At 50.3% G+C, this 10,251-nt stretch overlaps 1 pseudogene; it reads left to right on the forward strand.

Annotated features, from left to right (window-relative positions):
* Positions 1 to 1,882: 1,882 nt before the first annotated feature.
* LOC117184936 (glycine receptor subunit alpha-4-like) lies at positions 1,883 to 3,748 on the forward strand (annotated as a pseudogene).
* The last annotated feature ends 6,503 nt before the right edge of the window (positions 3,749 to 10,251 follow it).

The raw sequence follows: 10,251 nt of genomic DNA on the forward strand, positions 1-10,251 counted from the left end.
TAGCTAAGGCTATGGTCCGGCGTCTTCCCGATTCAAAGTCGGGGGAACCGAACCAGGGCCATGGCTAGAGGTGCCTGGCGGTCAGGCCTAAAACGCTAGGGGGTGGTCCCCCCGAAAAATATTAACCAGTATGGATCCTCGGGCCAAATATGGAGGCGAAGAAGGATAAAGCACGGGTTGGGATGTCAACCCAAACGTCGGTGGGAAGCGTGACTGCTACCACCGGCGGGCACGGGGTGGAGCAATCCTCTCTGCTTGTCGCCAGCCACAGATGCCGTAGTCGACACAGACATGGATCTGGAGAGCGTGCTCTCTCTGAGCAGGACGGAGGAAGAGAGCCTTCTCCGCTCGCCGGAACCAGGCCCCAGCTCCCTGCGTAGGGAAGGGCCGAAGCGTTCCAATGAGGGGATGAAGGCCAAAGCACAATACAAAGCGGCCCTCAATATCAAAAGCCGGCTGCAAGGTAAAGCAGACATCTCCCAGGAGGAGAAGGTCAAGCTAGCCTGGGCCGAGCAGCGAGTAGAGGAGGGCCGACTACATTACGCCCAGATGCCACAGATGAGGGCGTCGAATGGCGAATATGCCAATAAGGTGGAGGAGATGATGGCCACCAACGCTCGACTGAGAGTGCCATTAAAGACACTCCGGCGAGAAAGCGGCAACGCGGGCCCAAGAGTGCAGCCCCTCCACCGAAAGTGGCCAAGAAGCCATCGAAACTGAAAGCGAAGGTCAGCGATGTGACCAAACGACATTTGATCGTGGCACTCATCGACCGGAGCGAGAAAAACGGCAAGATGTCAGCGGCACTGTGGAAGCTTGTGCACGCGCGTCTTGTCGACGCACTGTTTGCAAACATGGAGGAAGACCCCGCGGCCCCTATGCCCACGTTCGATGGTGCTGGGTGGCTAAATGGGGTTAAGATCCTAAAGTGCAACGACGATCCAACCCTAAGGTGGCTGACGCGTACGGTCTGCCAACTGGTGGCGATGTGGGAGTTCCAAGTTCGGGAAGATGGCGTGGGGCATGGGTAGCGTCTACCTGCGCCTCAAAAAGCGCCACCCTGAGGACAAGGACGCGCATACCCTGCAGGTAGGCGAGGTGGAAAAGGACTTAGGTCTCGAGTCCATCGTGGAGGCCGCCCATGGTCTTGCGCTTGAGGACGAAGACGGTGACCTGACGCTATTAGTGAACCCGTCGGATGCAAGTGAGCCAGCCACCCATGCTGAGTGTGCTGCAGCTCAACTCCTCATCGCCTTGAAGGAAGGGCTCTAGTCCAGGAGCCCTGGATTGCGACAGGCAATTCAGTGGCCGGACTAAAGTCCTCAAATCACAACCTGTTCTACACAACATCGGTAAGCAGGAACAGAACCGTCGTACTCGTACGAAAGGGAATCCATGCTTACCTTATGTCTCATTACAACACGGATGACCTAACGGTTGTGATGCTGGAAAGTGAGGAAAAGCGCCTTCTGGTGGCTTCCTGCTACATGGCTCACGACAGACCCGCACCACCCGACGAACTCAGGAGCCTGATGACAGAAGCCGGCACCAAAAACTATCAACTCGTCATCGGGGCGGATGCCAATGCCCACCACAATGTGTGGGGAAGCACCGACATCAATGATAGAGTTGAGTCACTCTTAGACTTTATACTAGCAACTAATCTATATATAGCAAATGTCGGGGAGGAGCACACCTTCGTAGGTCCGACCTCATTCAACGTTCTAGACCTAACACTTGCAACGGGAAACAGTACTACGGTATCTAGCTGGAGGGTCCTTGAAAGACCCTCCTTCTCAGATCACAAGTACATTCAGTTTAAGTGCGACTTCAAACATTCTTCGAAGGTCATAGTCTATAGAAACCCCCAGAATACAGCGTGGCTTTTTCACACTTGTTGTTCGTTTAATTGTTGCAGCGCCATGAACTGGTCGCTGATTATTTCCATTTTGATCAGTTGCCTGCAGGGCGGACAGAGTGCCTTCGACGAAGACTGCCCCACGCTGGCCGACGGCGACAGCCTGTCGCAAACACAGCTGCTGGACCGCCTTACGCACGGCTGCCGGTACGACCGTCTGGAACGGCCCATCACCTACACGGAGACGGGCACACGTCTCCCGGTGGACGTCTACATGCGAGCCTACATCTACTTCATGCAGAACCTGGAGGCCCACGATCTGCAGTTCAAGATCTACGCCCTGCTGCAGTTGCGCTACCTGGACCCGCGGCTGAACTTCCGTAACGTCAGCCCCAAGCGGCGGCAGCCCATCCTGGGGGAGCAGCAGCTGCGCGACATTCTCTGGATGCCGCACATCTATTTGGCCAACGAGCGTGACTCCAGCATTCTGGGCACCACGGAGAAGGATATTCTCACTTCCATTTCGCTGGACGGGACTGTCATCGTCTCGAACCGAATCAAGGCCACGCTCTACTGCTGGCTGAACCTGAAGAAGTTCCCCTTTGACGAGCAGGACTGCTCTACTGTGCTCGAGAGCTGGATGCACAATACCTCGGAGCTGGTACTCCACTGGGAGCAGAAGCGACCCATCACCTACGATCCGGCCTTGCACCTTACCGAGTTTCTGCTGCAGCGCTCCTGGTCTAACGAGACGGTGATCAATGCGGATCTCAGTGATTTGCGGCATGGCGCATTTGCCGGTAACTACAGCTCGCTTAGCTTCACCGTCCACCTGACGCGCGTGGTGGGCTTCTACTTGATGGACTACTTCTTTCCCTCGATGCTGATTGTGGCCATATCGTGGGTGTCCTTCTGGCTGCAGGCGGATCAGGCTCCGCCAAGGATAACGCTTGGAACAAGCACCATGCTGACATAACGCTGGCCTCGGCGCAGGGCAAAACGCTACCCAAAGTGAGCTACATCAAGGTTTCGGAGGTGTGGTTCCTCGGCTGCACTATCTTTATTTTCGGCAGCATGGTGGAGTTTGCTTTTGTGAACACCATCTGGCGCCGCAAGCAGAATGTGCCCGTCAAGAAACTCAACAGCAAGCACATCCTTAAGTCTACTCTGTCGCCCCATCTACTGCGCCGCCGCAGTCACGCCCGGTCCCGCTCCTTCTCGGGAATGGCGCGCCAGCCGGACACCAGTTCGCTGGCCGGGGATGGCTTCAACAACTATCTGACCGTAAATTTACCCATCACCACGATCACAGAGGGTCAGGTGTTGGGCCAAATGCGGGAGGGCTTTAAAAGCGAGAAGCGGAAGAGCAGCGGCCAGGCAATGAGCGCCTCTGGCCAGAAATTGGATATATTCTTTGTGGAGAGCGCCTTTGCTGGACCACCACTAGGTGGTGGCCTTGCACCGGGGCAGTCAGCGGCGGCCGTCAGCGAAACGGCCAACTCTCAGATGTACAACAACAATCGATCCGAGGGGTTTGGCATGGGCGCTGGAGCAGAGGAGATGGATTTTACTGGATGGACAACGCTGACATCTCAGGAGATTGCCATGTGGATCGATAGTCGTGCTCGTTTGGTATTCCCTGTGGCCTTCCTGGTGTTCAACATGTTCTTCTGGACATTTGCCTACTGCATTTGATGGTTTAAATTTATTTTAAATTTATCCTAAAAGTTCTGTTTGTTCCATAACATTTTTTGTTTTTTTATGTACTTTTCAAGTGTTTGTGTACTTAAAATACTTTATATCTGTTCTTCTTTGTGCCTTGATTAATTCAATATATTTTGTATAATCGCTTCTTATTGCTAACCTAAAATATATTTTAAACAGTTTCAATACAAACTGGAAAAAGTTTAAAAAGACAGTTACTACGAAGTTCGCGAGTCCGGGCACAGTGAAATCCGCGGAGGATATAGAGAAGTCTTTAAAGACCCTATCCAACGAGCTACTGAACGCCTACCATGCATCGTGCAAACCCTCGAGAACGAAGAGGAGGTCCAAGCCACTCTGTTGGAACTGAGATCTCTCTCTCCAAAGGAACAACCTCAAGGAATTCTTCAAGATCGCCAAACAAGCGAACGAAGAGATTGTCAATGAGGAATACAGACTCCTACTCTGGAGATACAAGAAGGAAATACGTAAAGCACAACGGAACTCGTGGAGGACCTTCTGCTCCAACATCGAGAAAGTACCAGACACCGCTTCGGAAGCTGCTCTCTAAGCAGCCTACCATACAAAACCAATTAAAGCAAGACGACGGACAGTGGACAGTGGACAGAGGGCAGTGATGAAGCCCTAACAGCACTAATGGTGGAGCATTTCCCTGGCTGCACCGAGGTCGCTGATGCCAAAAAGTACCAGGACCTAGCAACCGAGGAACAACACCCCCCAACAGATCTGTTAACCACTAAGCGAATCCACTGGGCAATAGACTCCTTTGCGGGCCCAAAACCACCAGGACTGGAAGGGGTATTCCCAGCTATGATGCAGGTGACCAAAGAGGCGATTACCCAATGGCTTTCCGCAATATTCACAGCGTGTCTAAGTGCAGGTTACACCCCTCTCCAATGGAGAACCTCGAGAGTTGTCTTCCTCCTAAAGTCAGGAAAGTGCAGCCATGCGAGTCCCAAGGACTATTGACCGATAAGCCTTACCTCCTTTATATTAAAAACACTAGAAAAGCTGCTGGACTTACACATCAGGAATGAGGTAGGGGGACTGATGTCAACCAACCAGCATGCCTATACTAAAGGGAAATCGGTGGAGACCGCACTACATTCGGTAGTAGCTACCATTGAGAAAGCCCTTCACAATAAAAAGTATGTACTGGGAGTATTTGTGGACATCTCCGGAGCATTCAACAACGTGGCTACGGAAGCAATAACAAATTGCCTGGTAGCAACTAATACACACCCAGAAATCAACCTGTGGATAAGGAACCTCTTAGGTTGCAGACGTCCTGTGGAATCTGGTGGTCGACGACCTCATCAAGAGATACGAAAGGAAGGCCCCAATAATAACAGCTTATGCGGACGACATAAGCATACTTATTACGGGTGTTTGCCCATCGACCCTCAGCTCACTAATGGAACGAACACTCAGGTAGATACGCGAATGGCGTATACCTGGGCACAGTACTGGATAGTAAACTGGCATGGAAACCCAATGTACTGGAAAGGGTGAATAAGCCACCATTGCGTTTTATGCATCCAAGAAGATGCTCAGCAGCACATGGGGCCTGTCTCCGGCTCTAATGCATTAGATTTATATCTCGGTGGTGCGACCAACTCTGCTGTATGGAGTCTTAGTGTGGTGGCAAGCTACTGGAAAGAAAACGTATCATAAGTTTATGGAAAGGACTCAGCGACAGGCTTTGCTCTGTATTACAGGGGCGCTGAGGTCAACCAACAAAAGCACTCGAAACCCTACTTGAAATCGAACCCCTAGACATCCACGCCCGTCTGACTGCAGGAAAGGCAGCACAACGCCTCATCGCTTCAGGAAATATGTCGCCAATGAACAGATCAACTGATTACATGACCCCCCAAACATGCCTCGACGTAAAAACAACTGCATCTTTGGGACCTGAAGACTGGAAAATCGGAAGAGACCAAACGGAGCGCCTCAATATATATACTGACGGCTCCAAGATGGACGGAGGAGTAGGAGCGGGCCTATACTGTACAGACCCTGAGATAAGGCTGTCGTATAAGCTACCGGACCAATGCAGCATATTCCAGGCAGAAGTTTTTGCCATCGGGAAGGCAGCGGAGGTCGCTCTCCTAACAGAACGAGCACACGATGCGGTCAACCTATTCGTCGACAGCCAAGCGGCGATAAGATTCATGCAGTCGTCCGCAGTCAGTTCCAGAAATGTCTTAGTGAGCAGGGAGGCACTAGATACCCTAAGTACGACAAAGTCAGTGCGGATCTACTGGATTCCCAGCCACCAGGGCATCGAAGGGAACGAGACGGCGGACGTACTAGCTAAGGAAGGCGTCGGGCTGGCGAATACGAGAACCGAGAACGTGCCTGTCTCCCTCAGAACGCTGCAAAGCGATCTAGAAAAGCAGGCCGGATCACAAACCGGAAGTAGGTGGAGGAGTACCACCGCCTGCAGAACCTCGAAAATCATGTGCAAGGAACGCAATGACATACTCAGCCACTACCTGCTGCACCTACCACGGAAGGACTGCAGATTATTAGTGGGAATATTAACGGGACACTGCCTGGCTGCGGCGCATGCAACAAAGCTAGGAATCACAAACAGAGACACTTGTAGGAAATGTGACGAACCTGGGGCAACCGAAACCCTGGAACATCTCATCTGCAACTGTCCTGCTCTCTTAAGGGCAAGGAAGAAGTACTTGGGCGCCCCAGTGCTGGCATCACTGGAAGATGCCTCCAAAAGGACGCCACAGCAACTACTGGCCTATGCGAAAAATACCTCGATCCTCGAACTGTAAGAAAAAGTAGCCTGATCAGTATTTTCAAATTCCACATTAGAATTGGCACTTAGTTTGGGAAGTATCCAAAAGCTGCAGCCCGAGCTTTAAGCTTCCGCACTACTAACCAGCTGATCCCCCAAGTCGCGGGCAGTGAACTGTGGCTGCGCGAGGCGAGGACAGCCGTCTGAACGGACTTAGTGCGGCGAATTGGCGTAACCGTTTCGCGCTCAAAACCGGGCCAAGAAACGGAAACCGGAACTTGCAGTCAGCGTAGGACCGAAGCAGCGGAAATTTTCCTACCGCGCTGGAAAAAATATCGGCTCACCTGTTCTCGTGATTCGGCCTACCTGTTCAAACGTTTATTTAAAGTGCTTGAGGCCAGTGTTTGTCCTATGTGCACGTTAGTGTCATTATGTATGCTTAATGTACCCGAAAAACTGTAAGCGATGTGCTCACATACATATGTATACACCGCCCACTGAAAGCCACTGAGGCCAGTAAGATCCCACCGTGACTCGCATTCCCTTGACCCTCGCAGTCCGTTTTTATGTCTGTTTTTGTGTAGTTGGATGTACTTAGTGATAATTGTAGACAGAAAAAAAAACAGAAAAAAACCAACAACACATGGAAAGTTTAAAAATGCATTTTATAAAAGTTTAAAAGTTTGAGCTTAAAAGCGTCCGCTCGGCCGGGTCACATTCGCGAGCTTATGCCATGCAGCACGCGCTGTACGATTTTTTTTGGGTTGCAGGTAAAAGCTTAATGCACCCACACACCGCAACACGCCCAGCTACGAAGGATGTGGCAAGCTTCGTTTTTTTTTTTGCTAGAGGTCGTTTTGTCGAGGTCGTGTTTGTCGGTCGTTGACCTCACACTTTTAAATTAGTCACCGCTGTTTGGCCTTCTGCCTTTACAGTACGCTTGGTAAAACGAATAGTATGTCCAACTACTCCCTGAAGCCGATGTGCTGGGATATGTGTACCTATATTGCGCTATAGTATTATCTTTCTGGTTACGGAAAAATCATTAGTTTATATCGCACTATAAAATATCGTATATGCACTTATAACTATTTACACTTATCGGATTTATTTATCTAATTATTCCCTAGTAATAATAGCTATATCCCTTGTGCCGCTTTTCGTTCCTACTTTTGTCCATTTAGCCTTGTCTTGGAGTTTTCTGTTAGTGTGTTTTCTTGTAACTTGAGGGTATCTGAATATAGTTTCTAATAAAATGATTTTTAAGATGTATATGTGCTGGACGTTACCGTATTTGGGGGAACCATGCCGCTCGGGAGCGAAATAGGATGACCAATACCGGACACTCCAGGGATCCTGATATTATTATTGGCTCTTTCACGATCATGGTAGGGTGGGCGTGGCACGACTCCGTGCCAGCAAAACAGAAATGTCCGACGCGGTGGTAGATCCCTACTGCTTCTCTATACTAGCTTTGCCCAACTATACTTTCCGTACCCCTAACGATCCTTTCCCTGTCTGTCCCCCTCCCATTCCCAAAAAGAGTACGCGAATTTTAATAAAATAATACCAGCAGGAACGAAGCAACCTAACTGGAGGGTTACCCCAAAGAACCATCCCCATTTCCGACTAGAGACCAGCCGTGAGCGAGCGCGTACTCCTTCACAGTTAGCCGATCACCAGCTTTATCGTACGAAGATTCTCTTCGTTACTCGTTACAACTGAAGCTTATGTTATCAATAAATATATGGAATAGAGTTATAATGGGGTAAGGTGAGAATTAAAGGGAGAATCCTCATAAATGGAAATCATAGAAAGGTGGGTAAAGAATCTACGATCTCAAGACCTTAAGCATACAATCTCGTGGAGCCGACAGACGAAAGCCCGTTTTTTTCGGACTTAGTTCCCTGTAGAGTCATGGGACTCTATTTTTTAAGTTTATGTAGTAGGAGTCGTGACGGTGACCTGACAATCATAGTCAACCCGTCGTGCGAGGTTGAGTTAGCCACCCATGACACTAAGGGTGCTGCAACTCTATCTCCATAAAAGCAAGGTAGCGTCGGCGGAGCTCCTCATTGCCATGGAGCAGGGGCCCGCCGACATAGCTTTAGTCCAGGAGCCGTGGATTGCGTCTGGCAACTCTGTGGCCGGACTAAAGTCCTCAATTTACAGCTTTCTCTACTCAACATCGGTAAGCAGGAACAGAACCGCCGTACTCGTACGGAAAGGAATCCATGCTCATCTTATGTCTCATTACAGCACGGATGACCTGACGGTGGTCATGCTGGAGAGCGAGGAAGCTGGTAGCTTCCTGTTACATGGCACACGACAGGCCCGCCCCACCGGAAGAACTTAGGAGTCTGGTGACAGAAGCCGGCTCCAAAAATCTCCAACTCCTCATCGGTGCAGACGCCAACGCCCATCACAATGTGTGGGGAAGCCCTGACACCAACGATAGAGGTGAGTCACTCCTAGACTTTATCTTATCCACTAACTTAGATGTAGCAAACGTGGGGGAGGAACACACCTGCGTGGGTCCCACCTCGTCAAACGTGATAGACCTAACTCTTGGCACGGGAAAGAGTACCTTGGTATCTGACTGGAGGGTCCTCGAAAGACCATCCTTCTCAGACCAAGTACATTCAGTTCAAGTGCGAATTCAAACACTCTTCGAAGATAACAGTCTATAGAAACCCCCGAAACACAAACTGGGTAAAGTTTAAAAAGACAGTTACTTCGAAGCTCACGAATCCGGGCTCAGTGAAATCCGCGGAGGATATAGAGAAGTCCCTAAAGACCCTATCCAACGAGTTACTGAACGCCTACCATGCATCGTGCAAACCCTCGAGAACGAAGAGGAGGTCCAAGCCACTCTGGTGGAACCCAGATCTCTCTCTCCAAAGGAACAACCTCAAGGAATTCTTCAAGATCGCCAAACAAGCGAACGAAGAGATTGCCAATGAGGAATATAAAATCCTACTTAGGAGCTACAAGAAGGAAATACGAAAGGCACAAAGGAACTCGTGGAACTCGTGCCCGAAAGTGCTTTCAAAGTAGCCCACAGTACAGAGCCAACTAAAACTAGACAAAGGACAGTGGACAGAGGGCAGTGAAGAAGCCCTAACAGCACTAATGGAGGCGCAATTCCCTGTATGCGCCGAGGTCATTGACGCCAAGGAGCATCAGGACCTGGCAACCGAGAAACAGCACCCCCCAACAGGTCTGTTAACCATTAAGAGAATCCACTGGGCCATAGACTCCTTCGCGGGCATAAAAGCACCAGGACTGGACGGGATATTCCCAGCCATGATGCAGTTGACCAAAGAAGTTATTACCCCATGGCTCTTCGCAATATACTCAGCATGCCTAAGTACGGGCTATATCCCCATCCAATGGAGAACGTCGAGGGTTGTCTTCCTCCCTAAGGCAGGAAAGTGCAGCCACGTGAGTCCCAAGGATTACAGACCGATAAGCCTTACCTCCTTTCAACTAAAAACACTAGAAAAGCAGTTGGATTTACACATCAGGAATGAGGTAGGGGGACTGATGTCAACAAACCAACACGCCTACACCAAGGGGAAATCAGTGGAGACGGCACTACACTCGCTAGTAGCCACCATCGAGAGCGCGCTTCACAACAAAAAGTATGCTTTGGGAGCATTTGTAGACATCTCATGAGCATTCAACAACGTGGCAACAACCGCAATAACAAGTCGCCTAGAAGCGAATAACATACACCCTGCAACCAACGTCTGGCTCAAAAACCTCCTAAGTTGTAGACGGGTGCAATCGGAGCGAGGCACTGCTTCCATGGTAAAGGGGGCACACAGAGGCACACCTCAAGGTGGAGTCCTGTCGCCCCTACTGTGGAATTTGGTGGTCGACGACCTCATTAAGAGATTTGAAAGGG

Source organism: Drosophila pseudoobscura, chromosome X, assembly GCF_009870125.1.
Source record: "Drosophila pseudoobscura strain MV-25-SWS-2005 chromosome X, UCI_Dpse_MV25, whole genome shotgun sequence".
NCBI lineage: Eukaryota > Metazoa > Arthropoda > Insecta > Diptera > Drosophilidae > Drosophila > Drosophila pseudoobscura.